We start from the raw sequence: 20,525 nt of genomic DNA on the forward strand, positions 1-20,525 counted from the left end.
GTTGGTTATATAAATCAAAGGAACTGAAATCTCTCCATAATGCCCAGATCCCGTAGAATTTGTGATAGTTATCTGAACGTTGGTCGCTTTTCTCCTCTGTACACTGTATTTCTTGTAACTTCAGTAGCCACTCCTTGACTGTAGGGACCAACCAGGATTTCTATTGTAGTGGTATAAAGCTCTTACCAGCGTTCAGAAGGTGGGAAACCAATGATGGCTTTTAGGAGCCCACAGATATAAATGCGTGTCATGGAATAGTATTGGGAGAGGATCAGCTCCAAACTGATGTTGGGTAACTGACAATCAGGTACAGGCTGTCCCCGTGTTACAAACATCCGACTTACAAACAGAGGGAGAAAACCGGAAGGGAGAGGAAATCTAGCCCTACGAAGGGAAATTTACTCCTGTAAGAGTTCTCATGGGAAAAAAGTGTCTCCACTGAAGCTTTATTACTAATCCTTGTTTCCACAACAACCCAAAATTTTCAAAATCCAATTGTCACAGGGACAGAAAGGGAGGTGAAATCTTCTGAACAGGGGTAGAGACAACTAAACAAATGGTACAGGGGTGTTAACCCTTCTATATGCTATCCAAAAAACATAAAAATTATTCTTCTGGCTGGAGCTACATTTAAAAAATGTACCTGTTCCGACTTACAAAAACATTTAAGAACAAACCTACAGTCCCTATCTTGTTTGTAACCCGAGGACCAGCTGTACCATACTTTTACCCAATCAGTTTAATAAGGGGGCATTCCCACCAAAGGAGTAAGAATGTGCCTTTCTGCCCACGCCCTCTCCAACAGAGTTTGAATGCCAATGTAAATACATGGGATAATTTATACAGGACCCTATACCAATGTGATAGAAGTTTGTAGTAAGACTCCTGTCCAATTCAGTAAATTTATCTATTCTACTCTCCAATAGACTATGGCACAATTCCTTCTCCCATTCCCTAATGTAGCAGAGTACCATGTGGGGAGGAAATTCCAACAATAATTTATATAGCCTAGAAAGTAGTCATGTGAGATTTTCCCTATCTGGGCACAAAGTCTCAAATGAAAAAAATAGTGTATCGGTATGGTACCTGGCCTATCAGGCTCCTGTAGAAAGTGTGCAGTTGAATATATTTCCATTCATCCAGTGCAGTTGTGCCCCACTCTTGTCTGAGATCTGATAGGGATTGCGGGTCAGAACCCTTCATAAGCTGAAAGCACCTAATCTCGGTGGCCCCTCAGGACTTGAAAAATGCCAGATGTTCCCCAGGGGGGGAAACCATTAAACTGAGAAACTGGTGATGGAAACTAAGCTAAGTTATATTCCTTGTTCAAAGATTGTCCCAGATTGCCATAATACCCTGAAAGAGAGATGATAGGGAATTCAGTAGCCCACTATTGGCTCTGTTAGGCCAGGGTGCATGTGCCAAATTACGGCCAGCTAGGGTTTTCCCCAGAGGAACCCTACGTTTATCATGGACATTATGATTCCAATTGTCAATACGCATTAGTGCGTTAGCCTGAAAATTAAAGATTTGCAAGACCCAGACCTACGGTCACCTGAGTATGGCATATGAGGTTGTAAGATAAGCATGGAGGCTTACCATTCCAGTCAAACGTGGTAAATTCCTGACGAACCTGAAGAAAATACTCCTTCTGTATTTTTATAGGGACCATTTGAAAAAAAAAAAAAAAACAGGAATTTTGGAAGGACTGTCACCTTTAGGATGTTAATCCTTCCTAACCAAGTAAATTGGTCCTTACACCAAGTCTTTAAGTCCTCTTTTACTGCATGTAGGAGAGGTGGGAAATTAGCGTTAAATAGGTCACGTGCCTTGGCTGTTAAGTTGATGCCCAGATAAGTGAGTGGACCATCTTGCCATTTAAAGGGGAAGGAGATCTACGTATATAGCCTTCCTATCTGCATGAGAGAAATGCATACTATTAAAGTATATGTAAAGGCAAAATATTGTTTTTTACACTTTTGGATAGAGTGGCTAAGAACCTTTTTTTCAGCTTTTACTGTCTGTGTACTTGCTGGGGAGATGTATTCTTTCTATTTGTTCTGGTGACCATTGCCATTGAGACAGAAAGCAAAAGGAAAATCAAAATGTTACAGTTGCTACCATAGCAAGAGGTGAGGGGAAAACTAGGGACAGGTGTTTTGGTAACAACTGAGATGAGAATTTCCCGCTCTTCTATACAATTTCCTATAACCTCCTGCTTTGTCACCAGGAAAGGAAGTGAAAGGAAATCTTCCAGGGAGGACACAGAAAGAAATAAAAAAAAAAAAAAAAAAAAAACCCTGATTTGGATTTTTAACTCTTCCCTACTCTATTCAAAACAAAAAAAGTTTGTTATAGTAAACATGGAACCTGGTTGCATCAAGCTGCTTATAGTCTCTATAACTAAGCCTGGATGGGCGAAACATGTTAGGAGCTGAAGGACATGGTATGTGCTATTAAATAAACTTACGGATTTTGTGACATCATCGGAATGCGTCCCTTACCTTCGTAGAAAAACAAGTTTGTGTTCTACATACACTTTAACCTCATTCTAGCACTCTGTGTAACAGCCCTTTTCCACAGACTAGTGTTTCTCCAGTCTGCCAGTTCATTGAATCTAGTGTTCCACCTCCAGACTACCAGCCTTACCCAGAGGCTTGTGGTCCTCATGCAAAATGCTAGCCTTTAGCCTTTTTATCCAGAATCCAATATTCCTTATCCAGAGTAGCAGCCTTTACCCAGTTGTGTTTTACTTTCCAGACTACCAGCCCTTACTCTGAGTCTAGTTTACCTCCTCTAGACTACCTGACATCACTCCTAGTCTAGTATACCTCCTATAGACTACAGCCCTTACTCCTAGTCTAGTATACCTTCTCTAGACTACCAGCCCTTATTCCTAGTCTAGTGTACCTTCTCCAGACTACCACCTCTTACTGCTAGTCTACTGTACTTCCTCCAAACTACTAATTCTTACTCCTAGTGTAGTATACCTCCCCTAGACTACCTGCGCTTACTCCTAGTCTAGTGTACCTCTTCTAGACTACCAGCTCTTACCCCTAGTCTAGCATACCTCCTCTAGACTACTGTACCTTGCTCCTAGTTTAGTGTACCTTCTCCAGACTACCAGCTCTCTTACTCTTAGTCTACTGTACTTCCTCCAAACTACCAGCTATTACTCCCAGTCTGGTGTACCTCCTCCAGACTACCAGCTCATATCCTTAGCCTAGTATACCTTCTCCAGGCTGCGAGCCCTTACCCCCAGTCTAGTATACCTTCTCTAGACCATCAACCCTTACTCCTAGCCTATTGTGCCTCCCCACAATACCTGCTCTTACTCTTAGGCTAGTGTACCAGACAACCAGCCCTTACTCCTAGTGCCCCCCCCCCCCCCCCTCAGAGTGCCTGTTTTACTCAAAATTGAGTGTTCCTTATAGTATTGTGTTTTCTTCCCCCCCAGTCTGGTGTTTTTTTAGCAAAGAATCTGTCCACAGTCTAGTAGCCACAAAAATGTGATTACTTGTACACAATGCTCATCCATAATGGTCAGGCCCTTATTTCAAGTCTAATGTTCCTCATGTTCCTTTTTTTAATGTTTTTGAAGTGCTTGTTTTTACTCTCAGCCCAGCTTCTCATGGAATTAAACAGTCTAGTATATGTTCTGTTTCCTGTGGCCTTCTGCATGTTGTTACTTAAGAGTCTACTGTTCTTCATCCAGTCTTCTAGTCATTATCTAATCCCTAATATGCATCATTCAGTCTACCAACCGTTACCCTGAGGCCGATGTTCATGAGCACTTATGCATAATCTATTTTTTTGAATGCACCAGTTATCACCATAAGTATTTTTCTTTCAGACTGCCTGCCTTACCCACCAATAGTATTCCTCATTCAGTTGGTCAGCCTTTATCCAAATCTAGTGTTCGTCATCCCTTCTTCTCCACTCTAGTATACTTCATCTAAACTTTAAGTCCATTTTTTAATTTCAATGTTCCTCATCCAATCTGCTAGCCATTACCCATGCCTAGTATTCTTCTAGAGCAGTGGTTCTTAACTTTTTTTTGTCATGGACCCCTTTAAGAATGTGGACGCCCTTCCCAGGATTATTCACATAAACACAACTTTGCATGCACTTTATTTATTTTTTGTATTTGATTGCCTCATACATAGTATGAGATACACAAAGTTTGAATAAAGTAAAACATCTTAAACTATAACTAAAGGCAAAACCTTTTTTATTTATATATAGTTATGAACAGAGTGGAGAGGGATTAGAACACCTGTCAGTTTTTATTGCTGTGTGTGTGCTTTATAGGGAGATTTACCCATTCTATTTGTCATGTCTACCATTATCATTGAAAGTGAAAGTAAAGAAAATCCCAAATTTTAGCTGTCCCCAGAAAAGTTATAGAAAGGAAATCTTCCAATGAGGAGACTAGTTCTGGTGACCTGGGGGTCCCCAATGAATTCTCTTAATTTGCAGGGATTTTCTCTCACTTCCTGTTTGGCTATGGGACAGGAAGTGATGGGAAATCTCAACAATGGTACACAGATGGGGAAAAAAAATCTTACAGGGGTTATAACCCTTACTCTATGCAAAATAAAAAAAAGTTGTTCCTATAGTTCTACTTTAACAAAAGCTTACTCCTGCAAAAAGTAATGGCCACTCATTACAAAAATGAAATACAATCATCTTGTGCAACTTAAACAAAACAATTTTAATTCTGCTCAGATCGATTACTTTTAATAACTCTGCTACTACTACTGCTACTACTAGTAGAAAATGAGAATTAGCACTTACTATTAGGGAGGGGCACAAGATGGCTGTTGTGCATATAACGACGATACAGATTTAAAAGGTAAACATGGGCTGACAATGAGTCAAGAGATGCTTAGCAGCCAGCACTATTAGCAGGGTCTGTTTTCGTCAATTTCTTTGAGTGGGAAACCATAGATTGGGACAAGGGGTGGGGATGGTGTCTGTATAGTTAATGTAGTTTTTTTTTTTTTTCATCTGACCCTCACAGCCCCTCCATAAACCCATCCTTGAACCACTTAGGGGGGAAGGGTCCTGGAGGCTGTATAGTGAATGTAGATTTTTTTTTTTACCAGACCCCCTGAAACAAATTCATGGACCACTTGGGGGGGGGGGGTTGGCTGTATAATGAATGCAGGTTTTTCTTTTCCTCTGAACCTCACAGACCCCCATAAACCCATCAATGGACCACTTGGGGGGGGGGGGCTGTATAGTGAATTTAGATTTTTTTATCAGGCCCCCGGAAACCCTTCCATGGACCACTTGGGGGAGGGGGGGGGGGGGTTGGCTGTATAATGAATGTAGGTTTTTCTTTTCATCTGACCCTCACAGACCCCCTGAAACCTATCCATGGATCACTTAGGGGTCCATGGACCTCAGGTTAAAGTGGAAGTTTAGCCAAAACCTAAAGCTAAACCTACTCCCACCCCCATTCTAAGCCTAATATATCTAGTCCCTATAAAGGAAAGATCACTATACTTGCCTATTTTGAGGCCACTCCGATTCCGTCCCAGGCTGCGCTGTCAGTGGCAGCTTCTGTGTAGAGCAGAGGCAGCTGAAAACAGGTGTCCCATAGTAAGTCTGTAGGTGACGTCATCTCCTATTTATTTCCCAGCCGTTGTCACCTTTTTCTCTCTACAAGAAGATTCCATTGGAGACCAGACGATAGCGGCTTCAGAATAGGTAAGTATAGCTATCTTTTCTTTACAGGGTTAGATAGATTAGGCTTAAAATGTGGCTGGGAAAAGGTTTAGCATTAGATTTGTCCTAGAGGTCACCATCCCTTACCCAAGTCTATTGTTCTTCTATCACACTACCAGCTTTAACACAAGTCTAATATTCTTCCACCAAACTACCACCACCATACCAAAGTCTGATTTACTTAATTTGTAATTGCCAGTCTTTGCTCACAGTCGAGTGCTCCTCCTGCACACTGACTTTTATCTACAGTTTAATGTTCCCTATATAGACTGACAGTCCTTACCCAATCAAGGCTTCTCCTCCTTATGCCAACCCTATTCCCCTGTCTATTGTTTCAGTCTACTTTTACTTTACTCCCAATCTAATCGTTATCCTGATCCTACCGATGCATGACCACGACCTAGTGTCCCTCACTCAGCAAACTTAGTTCAAAGAGACCCTGTCACCAACTTAAAAAAATGCAGATAAAAGCAAAGAAAAATCAAGTATTTTGAATGCTTGCTTGCAGTGTTTTTCCTTTTATATCAAGCAAGTTTTTATTGAAAAAAAAGGGTTTTTGGTACAGAAATTCCAAAATATCTTCTCATAGCAGATATCTTCTAAAGCATAAACAATGCATGGTAATTGTGACGGAATCCAGACACCCCGACTGGGTATCTCCACCAAGAACCTGCTTCCTAAGCTCTGGAACACGGGATCCGTGAATCTGGTTATAGTTACCCAAAGAACTCTACAGTACAAGTTTTGGAGTCAAACCAGAATCAAACTGTTTATTGAAACACAAAGCACAAGGAGATATACACTCTGACAACCCCTCCCACTTAGAACCAATCCACACACACATACACATCCCATAATAAGCTTACTCAAGGCAGACATGAACAATAGAACAATGGAATGCAGGTATTCAAAAATAACAAACCCCACCCCACTGGCAAGGGTCTATGAAATGCTTCTGCAATATCCTAGCAATCTGCAATATATCTTTATATATTTCCTGAGGGACACTGTTCAGAAATATTATTGTCCCAAGTGAAAGAGTCCCTCACTCTTTCAACACAAACCACACATATAGAACCCAGGATAACCGGGGTAACACCAAATGCTGAGTCCGGTGTGGTTGTACAGCGAGTCTGACTAGTACAGACCAGGCTGGGGTTCTTGGTCATCCTGTGCCCCTAATAGACACAGGGTGACTTACACATAAGAGGGGCTGAGGAAGCTGGACAAGGAGTCTCCCAAACTCCCTAAAGCAATCTGGGTTCCACAAGCCCCCCAACCAAAGTGACACGTCACAGTAATACAGATAATCAGTTTTTACACCTGCACATTTGACATACAGCATATTTCAGCCATAACATTTGAGCCAAGCATTAAAGTTCTCAACTAAGATCCATGAGCAAGGGAATGCCCCTTAACCAATGAGAAGCCTGTCCATAATCAGGTTAGGTGGACTCAAGCCCGGGGTTTCCAACCATGGATCCCAGGTATTTTCATATTTACAGGGGCATCCCCTATGCTGATATATGTACTTTTCCAACCTGAGGGTTTCATCCATGCACTGCACCCACTCCTTATGAGAGGGAGAGTCAGCAGGCTTCGAACGCTGTAAAATAACTCTCCAGACTTGAAAAAGAGGTCTTGCCAATCCTTATTTGGTAAGAGCCGGTAATTGGAAATCATCTAATATGCCCAAAAGGTGTTTTTTATTCTACTGCGATGTGCATTTGAACTTGCTAGAAAATTTGACTACTCCAGGAGTACTAATACCCTAATAATTAAAAAAAAAAAAAAAAGGGATGAACACACCCAAAGGTTACCTCTAAAAAAGTTTATTGTAGCCAATATCACTAATACAACAATACACAGCATACAAGAACAAAAACCCATCAGAACCTCTCCCCATGCTACACTCCACTAAATCAAACACCCCCTGATAAACAAAAATGGACCCTATGTAACACACCACATCTAATTAAAACCCTCCAGTGGGAGCTGGTGCACGATATCCCCTATGAGCTCCTGCCTATCTACAGCTAAGGCCTGCATGCTATATCCACATTGTGGATGTAGCGTGCAGGCCTTAGCTGTAGGTAAGAAGGGGATATTGTGCACCAGCTCCCGCTGCAAGGTTTTGATTAGATGTGGTGTGTTACATAGGGTCAATTTTGGTTTATCAGGGGGTTTTTGATTTAGTGGAATGTAGCATTGGGAGAGGTTCTGATGGGTTTTTGTTCTTGTATGCTGTGTATTGTTGTATTAGCGATATTGGCTACAATAAACTTTTTTAGAGGTAACCTTTGGGTGTGTTCATCCCTTCCTTCTTTTTGTTTTTCTTAATTTGTATGCTTCTTCATTGATTATACACACCCCCCGTCACTTTTAGGGGTAGGACCTCTATATTCAATAGAGAGGGCAGAACTCTCGGACAGTTTATTTTTATTTATATATTTTTTTATTTTGTATGTTTGAGTTAATACCCTAGCAGAGCCCCCTCCCTCTGGGAGTATCTAATTACTCTTTGTGCAGGCCCAGCTCCTCTGCCAGCCCTCTCCGCACCTCCCTAATAACTTTTTTGTTACTGCTGAGGAAAGAGTGAAGAAGAGTAATATGGAGAGTCTGCTGGGGCTGCTGACATCGAATCCAAGATGGCGGCACCCAGCAGCAGTCTCAGGGCTTTTAGTTGTCTACACATGGGAGACTTTTACAGGTAAATTACATGCATAAATATGTTAAGTTTACATATGATCCTATGGGAAAAAAAATTTGTTGAAGTTAATTGGTCGAATGAAAGTGACTTTATTGTTTTTTTTTTTTTTTATCCAACGGAAAACATGCAAACTTTCTTAATGGGTTAAACTGGTTATCTGTTGCTGTAAACAAAGTCAAATACCAAAGAGTGGTATGTATCATGTGATCAGTGCAAGTCCCAGTCCCAGCACAATGTTTCTATATGTCAGCGTTTAGGCATTCACTTAACAAAGTATTGTATAGCGTTCCCATGGCAACTAGGCTTGTCCCTGGCCTCGTCTCTATGCATTGCCTGCCATCACTGTCCCCCCGCCGCACATTAATGTACCTTCTACATAATGGCAGAGACAGAGAATAGGCCTGTGGACTTGACATTTACCCCAATATTCATTGTTTGGATATCTGGGTTTTCTGTACACAAGGAAGAGCCACACTCAATACAAATGCATATAATAGTACCAGTATGGATGCCTACTATAGGAGTATTGTGTTACAGGATCCATGTCAATTTCATGTCCTTCACTAACCGATCAAATTAAAATATATTTACCAGTATTTATAACAAGCAAATTTATTAGAGGAGCACGTGGTGCGCAAGAATACACAATACATGCAGTGAGTAGAAGGCTAAGATCACTTGCTGTGTGCATGGACAGAATTTGCAACAAGCCATTGATTTTTCTACTAGCACAAGATTCATTTGCAAGGTTTTCTCCGACATGTTCACAAATTAAAGTTTTGGGTATCTATTTCAGGGGTAGAAACAACACAAGAAAGGAAATTTTTATGATCAGCGGAACACCATGAGTATGACGTAACTGTCATCTATGACTCACAGTTGGTGGTTTTCTGCTCTGTACTGTCGTTTTTATTTGTCTCTAAGGAAAGCATCTTTCCTGTTGTTATATTGTTGTTAAATATGTTCGATATTGCGTCGGACATTCTGACATTAGCTGACACTTTTGTCACTTTTTGGGGACCAGTGACACTAATACAGTGATCAATGCTAAAAATATGCACTGTCACTGTACTAATGACACTGGCTTGGAAGGGTGTAACATAAGGGGAAATCAGAGGGTTAACTGTGGGCCTGAGCAGTGTTTTTGTGTACTGTGGGAGGTGCTTTTCTAGGGGAAGACATGGATCCGTGTCCCTGCTTTGCAGAGACACAGGATCCTTGCCTTCCCTCCTGTTAGAATGGCAATCTACCTTGTTTACATAGGCAGACCGCTGTTCTTCCTCACTGCTAGATCATCAGCAGTTGCCGGCGGTCATCGAGTCTGCGGTACCTGCCGCTGGGCTCCCGCCGTGTATGATCACAGTAGTAAAGAGCCGCTGGTGGTGCGCATACGCCCCCTACATAGAAGAGCGGGATCACCTATATATAGGTGATCCGGCGCACAGGTGCCATACTTTAGCAGTAAAACTACTATGGGGCAGACCTGAAGTGGTTAACATGGACCTGTATCTGTCACTATCTGTCGTCCGTCATCCTGCTGTACAGTCCATGGAGAATATATAGCCTTGAATGACAGTGGATGTCAGGAATAAAAACCAGAGATGGGCAGATCTGCATGGCTGCACTCAGGAAACTGGGACCAGACAGTGTATGCTTTAAGTGAGATTTATTTACAGTGAAACAAAATCCTTCCAAACACCAGCACACAGCAAACATAAAATTGTAAGTGAACCAAAAATCCAGTGACAAAATACCTAACTAATCAACCTAAAAGCCTAACTAAGAACTAACTACAGTATATACAATAGATACAAAATTGGGAACACAGAAAAACAGTTGAAAACTGGAGGTGCAGGGAGCAGATGGGAAGGAAAAGCAAAACTGGGATCAGGAACCAGGGAGAGCAGGTACAAGGCAGCATGGTACAGAGCAGGAGCAGGATCAGGATCAATGGTAAACTGAACCTGGCAGCAGTAAAACACTGGAGCAAGAGGCACTATTAGGGAAGGACCTAAATACCCTCCCAGCAGCCAGCATCAGGTGGAAACTGATTAGTGGGACCAGCTGGCTGCAGGAGACACACGCCTGTGGACACAGAAACTACAACCTTCTTCTCTGGGAAAAACAGTGCCACCAGCAAGTAACTCAGGTCCTGCCAGTGGAGCTAATTGGAGATATCCCTTGTGGGGACCTAGAAACTTTCATATGTAGGTGGAGCTGCTCTTTGATGCTTGTTAATATGCTGTGTATCTCAGACTTTGCACTGTACAAGTCATTGTTTCATAGCATATCTTGCACTGACAACAGATGGTACAATTGAAGCAGATGTGTACATGTCTCGGATCTGTCAGGGCGTTACAGATTTATGCAGTGGTGTGTTTAGCATATAATAGGTTTACTATATGGTAAATGCACCATAACTGTACTCATGCATTTTTATTAATGTCGAGGATAACCATGATAAATGCTTTTCACGTCCCAAATCCACCAGATGTAAATCTAGACCAGGATTCCCCAAACTTTTTTTTTTTTTTTTTAAAGTTTATGGTCCCTCAAACTGTTTGGGGACTGAACTGTAGGTGACCTAGAGAAAAAAAAAGAAACATTTTCTCGTGCACCTAAAGGGACAAAATCAGTACTTTACTGACACAACCAGAAACATGTATGCAAAGACACAATCAGTATTGTACTGGTACAAGGAGAAAGATACACAGAGACAGTCAGTACCATACTGATGCAAATTGAAACACATCTGCGGACACACAGTCAGTACTACAATTGTACACTGCTGCAACCAGAAACTGCTGCAGGAAAGATCAGTACTGTACTGACACAGCCATAAACATGTCCGCAGAGACACAATCAATACCTTACTGATGCAACCATAAACGTGAACATAGACATGGTCAGCGCCATGCTGACACACCAGAAACATGTCCACAGAGACACAATCAGTACCCTACTAAGACACCAAAAATATGTTCGCAGAGACACGATCAGTACCATACTAACACACCAGAAACATGTCCACAGAGACACAATCACTACCATACTAAGACACCGGAAACATGTCCACAGAGACACAATCACTACCATACTGACACACCACAAACATGTCCGCAGAGACACAATTACTACCATACTAAGATACCAGAAACATGTCCGCAGAGACACAATCACTACCATACTGACACACCACAAACATGTCCGCAGAGACACAATCACTACCATACTGACACACCACAAACATGTCCACAGAGACACAATCACTACCATACTAAGACACCGGAAACATGTCCACAGAGACACAATCACTACCATACTGACACACCACAAACATGTCCGCAGAGACACAATCACTACCATACTGACATACCAGAAACATGTCCACAAAGACACAATCACTACCACACTGATATACCAGAAACATGTCCACAGAGAAACAATCACTACCATACTAAGACACCGGAAACATGTCCACAGAGACACAATCAGTACCATACTGACACACCACAAACCTGTCCACAGAGACACAATCACTATTATACTAAGACACCGGAAACATGTCCGCAGAGACTTAATTACTACCATACTGATACACCACAGAGACACAATCACTACCATACTAACATACCAGAAACATGTCCACAGAGACACAGTCACTACCATACGGACATACCAGAAACATGTCCGCAGAGACACAGTCACTACCATACTGACATACCAGAAACATGTCCGCAGAGATACAATCACTACCACACTGACATACCAGAAACATATCCACAGAGAAACAATCACTACCATACTAAGACACACGGAAACATGTCCATAGAGACACAATCAGTACCATACTGACACACCACAAACATGTCTGCAGAGACACAATCACTACCATACTGACATACCAGAAACATGTCCGCAGAGACACAATCACTATCATACTAAGATAATAGAAACATGTTTACAGAGACACAATCACTACCATACTAAGATAATAGAAACATGTTTACAGAGACACAATCACTACCATACTGACACACCAGAAACATGTCCGCAGAGACACAATCACTATCATACTAAGACACCGGAAACATGTCCGCAGAGACACAATCACTACCATACTGACAAACCAGAAACATGTCCACAGAGACACAATCACTACCATACTGAACATCACAAACATATCTGCAGAGACACAATCACTACCATACAAACACACCACAAGCATGTCCATAGAGACACAATCACTATCATACTAAGACACCGTAAACATGTCCGCAGAGACTCAATCACTACCATACTGATACACCACAGAGACACAATCACTACCATACTGACATACCAGAAACATGTCCGCAGATATACAATCATTACCATACTGACATACCAGAAACATGCCCGCAGAGACACAATCACTACCATACAAACACACCACAAACATGTCCGCAGAGACACAATCACTACCATACTGACACACCAGAAACATGTCCGCAGAGACACAATCACTATCATACTAAGGCACCGGAAACATGTCCGCAGAGACACAATCACTACCATACCGACAAACCACAGACATGTCCGCAGAGATACAATCACTACCATACTGACACACCAGAAACATGTCCGCAGAGACACAATCACTACCATACTAAGATAATGGAAACATGTTTACAGAGACACAATCACTACCATAATAACACACCAGAAACATGTCCGCAGAGACACAATCACTACCATACTAAGATAATGGAAACATGTTTACAGAGACACAATCACTTTTATAATGACACACCAGAAACATGTCCGCAGAGACACAATCACTATCTTACTAAGACACCGGAAACATGTCCACAGAGACACAATCACTACCATACTGACATACCAGAAACATGTCCGCAGATATAAAATCACTACCATACTGACATACCAGAAACATGTCCACAGAGACACAATCACTACCATACTGACACACCAGAAACATGTCCGCAGAAACACAATCACTATCCTACTAAGGCACCGGAAACATGTCCGCAGAGACTCAATTAGTACCATACTGACAAACCACAGACATGTCCGCAGAGATACAATCACTACCATACTGACACACCAGAAACATGTCCGCAGAGACACAATCACTACCATACTGACATACCAGAAACATGTCCGCAGATATAAAATCACTACCATACTGACATACCAGAAACATGTCCACAGAGACACAATCACTACCATACTGACACACCAGAAACATGTCCGCAGAAACACAATCACTATCCTACTAAGGCACCGGAAACATGTCCGCAGAGACTCAATTAGTACCATACTGACAAACCACAGACATGTCCGCAGAGATACAATCACTACCATACTGACACACCAGAAACATGTCCGCAGAGACACAATCACTACCATACTAAGATAATGGAAACATGTTTACAGAGACACAATCACTACCATAATAACACACCAGAAACATGTCCGCAGAGACACAATCACTACCATACTGAACATCACAAACATGTCCGCAGAGACACAATCACTACCATACTGACACACCACAAACATGTCCGCAGAGACACAATCACTACCATACTGACACACCACAAACATGTCCGCAGAGACACAATCACTACCATACTGACACACCACAAACATTTCCACAGAGACACAATCACTACCATACTGAACATCACAAACACGTCCACAGAGACACCATCACTACCATACTGACATACCAGAAACATGTTCACAGAGACACAATCACTACCATACTGACACACCACAAACATTTCCACAGAGACACAATCACTACCATACTGAACATCACAAACACGTCCACAGAGACACAGTCACTACCATACTGACACACCAAAAACATGTTCACAGAGACACAATCACTACCATACTGACATACCAGAAACATGTCCACAGAGACACGATCAGTACTATGACACACTACAAACATGTCTTCAGACACATAGGGGTTGATTTACTAAAGGCAAATAAACTGTGCACTTCTCAAAGTGCAGTTGCTCCAGAGCTTAGTAGCTCTGCTGACTTTTATCGTCCAATCATGTTCAATCATTAATGCTGTTTTTTAATTTGCCTTGCATGTGATTGGGAATTCTTTACAAAGTGAAGGTTTACCTCATTTACTTAGCTCTGGAGCAACTGCACTTGCAGAGTGCAACTTCACTTTACAAAGTGCACAATCTATTTGTCTTTAGTAAATCAACCCCAATGTACCATAGTGACACACCACAAACATGTCGTTAGACACATAGTACCATGCTAACACACCAAAAACATGTCCATAGAGCTACAATCAGTGCCATAGATAGTGCCATTTACATTTCAAAGGACAACACACGTAAGACCATCCATTCTCTATAGTCATCGGTCACAAGTCAGATAGTTAAGACAGCACTGAAGCAGCTATCAGGATGCAGCACAGGATCAGCTTCAGTAACTACCCTAAAATCGAGGGTGCACACAGGTTGCCCATCCACCTGTCTGCTCCGAGGGCACAACAGTACATCATGTAGCAAATGCTGTCTAATTACATGCTAGGGACAGAAGGTGGGACGAAAGGACAGCAGAGATTATTGCTGTTTTCTAGCCACCAGATGGATGAGTAGTACTGGGACATCAGCACTTGCTTTTAGTGCTGATTTACCGCTGCTTCTTATTCCTTTAACAGGCCAGCAGAATGACAGGAGAGAGACTTATCATTTGACAACCCTTTGTCTAGGTACTTTGATATTTGTGTTCAGGACCTCAAGAAACCTCTCCCCTATGTAGGGGAAATATTGTTGCATTTAGCAGAGTAAATCGGTGGAGCAATATATCCTCAATAAGGTTACAGCAGAAGCATAGAAGACATCCAGGTTGTTCCTTCAGCAATTCAGTTCCCCCCTAACCAGAATCTACTCAGCAGCTCAACTACTCTGTCCCAGCAATGCATCAGAAGCTTAGCTTACTCTGCCCCCCCCTCCCAACCAGCAGTTCAACTACCCTTGCTCCCCTCTCCTAGAAGTGACTTCCCCTCCCAACTGTGACAAAGCAGCTGAGCTTACCTTACTCCCCCTTCAAGCATTCAAGCAATGGCTTAGCAACTTGATTCACTTTCTTCCCCCTTCCAGCAGTGACTCTGCAGCTCAGCTCACGCTGCCCCTCTCCCAGCAGTGACTCAGTAGCTCAGCTCACCCTGCCTCTCTCCCTGCAGTGACTCTTCAGCTCAGCTCACCCTGCTCCTCTCCCAGCAGTGACTCTGCAGCTCAGCTCACCCGTCCTTTTTCCCAGCAGTGACTCTACAGCTCAGCTCACCCTGCTCCTCTTCCAGCAGCGACTCAGCAGCTCAGCTCACCTTACCCCTCTCCCAGCAGGGACTCTGCAGCTTAGCTTACCCTGCCCCTCTTCCACCAGGGACTCTGCTGTTCAGCTCACCCTGTCCCCTTTCAGCAGTGATTCAGCAGCTCAGCTCACCCTGCCCCTCTCCCACCCTGCCCCTCTCCCAGCAGTGATCTAGCAGCTCAGCTCACCCTTCCTCTCTCCCAGCTGTGACTCAGCAGCTCAGCTCACCCTGCCCCTCTACCTGCAGTGACCCAGCAGCTCAGCTCACCCTTCCTCTCTTTCCAGAAGTGACTCTGCAGCTCAGCTCACCCTTCCCCTCTCCCTACAGTGACCCAGCAGCTCAGCTCAGCTCATCCTGCCTCTCTCCCAGCAGTGACTCAGTAGCTCAGCTCACCCTTGCCCTCTCAGCTCAGCTCACCCTTCCTCTCTCCCAGCAGTGACTCAGCAGCTCAGCTCACCCTGCCCCTCTCCCTGCAGTGACCCAGCATCTCAGCTCACCCTGCCTCTCTCCCAGCAGTGACTCTGCAGCTCAGCTCACCTTGTTAACGCTCAGAACAGTGAACTAGCGACCTTTCAGTTTTCTAATCTCTAGTGTAAACACAGAGCAGAAGCTTTAAGGAGAGTAGAGCAGGAAGAGCAGAACTACTGAGAGAAGCACTTCGGTGACATCAGTGGTTTCTGCTGTGGACTTAAATTGCTCCACAATGTCTTTAACTACAGAGGTCATTGTGGGTCTATATTAAAGTTATATTCAAAAGTGGTGCCACGCTCCATTTTTGAATATAATTTTGCACATTGATACATGTTTAGAGAGTGTGTATAGGTGTGAGCAATCCGCTTTGTCTTATAGCACGCAATAGCACAACATAGCAGCGCACAACTACACCCATTTTTTTTGTCTGTTCTAAAGCTAACTCACTGCTTGTTAGAAATATGTAAATACTTGACTGTCCATAGCCTGGCCACAAAATAACGTTAGGCTTCTTTAAAAACATGCAAATAGCGGTTAACGAGAGATGTACGATCCAACTGCTGATCTCTCTAATAAAAGCTCATAGTGCAAACATGCAGATTTGCTTTAGCTGTGGAGGAGGGAGGTGGACCCTTCATTTCTTGCTTATCTTTTAGAGGAAATCAATATCAATCAACTAGCAGTAATGGGATGGTCCAGCCCAGCATGTCATGGTGTGGTCTCAGAGTTTCTTTTGTCTTGTGACCTCTGAGCTTCTCAGTTTCTCGTTTCTTTCTCCCTTAATCGCACTGTCCTTTTGTTAGAGATGTAAGAGTTATACAAGTCTTTAAAGGTATTTGCCGCTTTATTCTAAGACAGCATGGCAGACAGGGCCGCTGATAGGGGGGGGACCACCAGCCCTCTTGTAGGGGGCCCTAGCACACAGGGGGGCCCACACAGAGAGGGGGATTAGTGATGGACAACAATTACAGAAATCTTCCTCCAGCACCTGAATCTCATCTGTCCCTCTCCCTGCTATCAGCTTTTATCTGTTGAGAAAGAGACAGTTGTCCCTCACTAATCCCCCTCCCTTGTGTGGGCCCCCCTCCCAGCACTTATCTCTGCTCAGTAGTTTATTTGTAAATTGTAACTTTGTTTCTCTCTCTCTGTCTCTCTGATCACTGAGCTCCAACTGCCCAGCCTGTATATTTTTCTCATCTCATCTTCTTTTTTATTTAACATAGTTTTTTTTTTTTTAGATTTAGCAGGAATTATGCAAGTTATGTTATATTTGTGTCTGATAGTGATTTTGTTGTAATTTTAGCTAAATATATCTTTAATATTTTCTTGAGGGGGCCCCGCCAGGTAGTCTGTACGGGGCCCCGCGATTTCTAACAGCAGCCCTGATGGCAGAGCACACAACACAAGAGACAGCACAGGATAATAACATTTTCTAAATGTAAAAACTTTCCAACTTCTTTTATGGATGTAAGATTAAAAAACTGTAGCACTTCCTCAATGACAACACCCCACTATATAAAATTCTATCTAACCAAATCAAAATTGATTAAAGTGATCGTAAAGGTTTGTTTTTTTTCTTTTTGCTTTCTTTTTTAAACGTGTTATACCTACCTGCTCTGTGCAAGTGTTTTGCACAGAGCAGCCCCGATCCTCCTTTTCTGGGGTGTCCCGGCAGCGCTCCTGGCCCCTCCTCTTCATTGGGTGCCCCCATGGAGAGCCGTTTTCCATGGGGGCACCCATGCGGGTGCGAGTACGAGTCCCACTGCTGCGTCCATTGACACAGACAGCAGGACTTGGCCCCGCCCCCACTCCGTGTCACTGGATTTGATTGACAGCAGCGGGAGCCAATGGCTCCTGCTGTTATCAATCTATCCAATGAGGACCTGGGACTTCAGCTGGAGCGGCTGGGCTTGTGCTTGTCGCTGGAACGATCGGGTTCAGGCGAGAAAATGGGGGGGGGGGTTCTGGGGGACAGCTGCAGCACCAAAGGTTTTTCACCTTAATGCATAGAATGCATTAAGGTAAAAAAAACCTGAGACTTTACAACTCCTTTAACTTCTCCGTGTATCATATTGATCCATTGGCAAAAGTGAATATACATAAACCTCTCTATGCAAGCAAAAATAAATATTATAAAAAAAACAAAAATTCATGTGGTTAAATGCAATAAACATATGTATAAAAATGTGTGTAATCCGATGCAAAAAGACCGGTGCATCTCAGAAAATTAGAATATCACCAAAAAGCTAATTTATTTCAGGATTCGAACTTAAAAAATTAAACTCATATATTTTTGATAGATGTTACACACAGAGTGATAGATTTCAAGCATTTCTTTCTTTTAATTTTAAAGGTTATGACTTACAGCAAGTGACAACCCAAAATTCTGACCAGCTTAATGGAGATGCTGATTTCATTTTCCAACATACCTGGTTTAATGATCATTGTATCACTGTGCTTGGTTGGTCATCAAATTTGCATGACCTAAACCCCATAGAGAATCTGTGAGGTATTGTCAAGAGGAAGATGAGAGACACCAGACCCAACAATGCAGACCAGCTGAAGGCTGCTATCAAAGCAACCTGGGCTTCCATAACACCTCAGCAGTGCCACAGGCTGATCGCCTCCATGCCATACCGCATTGTTGCAGTAATTCATGCAAAAGGAGCCCCAACCAAGTATTGAGTGCATCCTATACTGTACATGGACAGACTTTTCACTAAGCCAACATTTCTGTATTAAAAATCCTTTTTTTTTTGGTCTTATGTAATAATCTAATTTTCTGAGATACTGAATTTTGGGGTGTCACTAGCTGTAAGCCATAATCATAAAAATAAAAAGAAAGAAATGTTTAAGGTTATTACCTGTACCTAGAGGAAGGGGTAATCAGGATAGGGTTTGTGTTCAAATCTTTTTGACAACGTTGTAGTTAATTTAATGACTGTAATCCTAGAGTTGTCCTAGGCGGATCCTCCTCCTCCTCTCTCCTCGCAATAATAAACGCAACACTGGGCAAGGGCGACTCATATGAGGCATCCTTTTGCTAACAATGAATAACCACATCACCCCTAGCTACGGCAATACAGAATATTTCCCGACTTGCCGGGGCGACCTGTGAAGTCGCGGTGCACAGCTCGCACCGCGACCTCGGAGCGGCATGCACGGACTTCATATTATTGAAGTCAATGCAGGTCGCCTCCAGGTCGCCCCAAAGAAGCTCAGGACCCTTTTTCTAAGTCGGAGCGACTTGTGTCGCTCCTATTAGAACGGGTCCTGTGCTACTCTGGCAGGCGACCCACGGCGACTTGTCAGGCGACCAGGTCGCCTGACAAGTCGCCCCAGTGTGAACGGGGTCTAATACAGTGTCAGAATTACCAATGTACAGACACCATTCACATAAATAGATGAAATAAAATAAATAAGGTGTCTATTATACAATAACAGTCCCTCTTGTGCAGATTGTCCAAATATTCCAACAAGTGTCCTTCTGTCCTCATACAAACACACCACTTGCTTCTGGATGTGCTCTCACCTTATAAATTGGACCTCTTTATCATAGGAGGTCAGAAGAGTGCAATCACTTCTCCCCCCATGATCAGCCTCTTAGGATTTCTCCAATGGACACGGAGCATTGCATGCAGAGAAATAAGAAAACTCCACAGCGCTCTCAATTTTAAATGTATTAGAAAAGAACAGCATAAAAACACTCACATGTTGTCAATATCAGCCAGTATATACTAACTATCCTCCCCAAAACAGCACTGAAAGTCAGTTTCCCACCCAGCATGATGAAATCACACAGACAGTCCTACTGACACTTTGCGTCCTGATTGGACTTCTTCTAAGATAGATCTTTTATGGTTGGATTAAAATCAATGTTACCCTATAACAGTGATGGTGAACCTTGGCACCCCAGATGTTTTGGAACTACATTTCCCATGATGCTGAACTACACCGCATAGTGCATGAGCATCATGGGAAATGTAGTTCCAAAACATCTGAGGTGCCAAGGTTCGCCATCACTGCCTTATAATAACACGTCAGCTTAAATCTATATATGTTCATCCTTTGGCAAAAAGGAGCTTCTCATTTGGATTGGCATTGCTTGTCCAACATCAGTATTTTTGCACATCCCCTAGTATTGCAAGGAAACATTTGCACTCTGACATGGAACTCTATGAAAATAGCTAAATTAACCATATATATACATATTTGTAAAATTGTCTGACCTGCCAAAAGATTTGAGATTCTGTTCTG

General features: G+C 42.7%; 1 protein-coding gene across 8 annotated transcripts in view; it reads left to right on the top strand.

The window, feature by feature from the left end:
- The window catches only part of STXBP5L (syntaxin binding protein 5L), a 504,619-nt gene that overhangs the window by 426,066 nt on the left and 58,028 nt on the right, over positions 1-20,525 (top strand). The gene's annotated exons all lie outside the window — the stretch shown is intronic.

Source organism: Pelophylax lessonae, assembly GCF_965119305.1.
Source record: "Pelophylax lessonae genome assembly, chromosome: 2".
Lineage (NCBI taxonomy): Eukaryota > Metazoa > Chordata > Amphibia > Anura > Ranidae > Pelophylax > Pelophylax lessonae.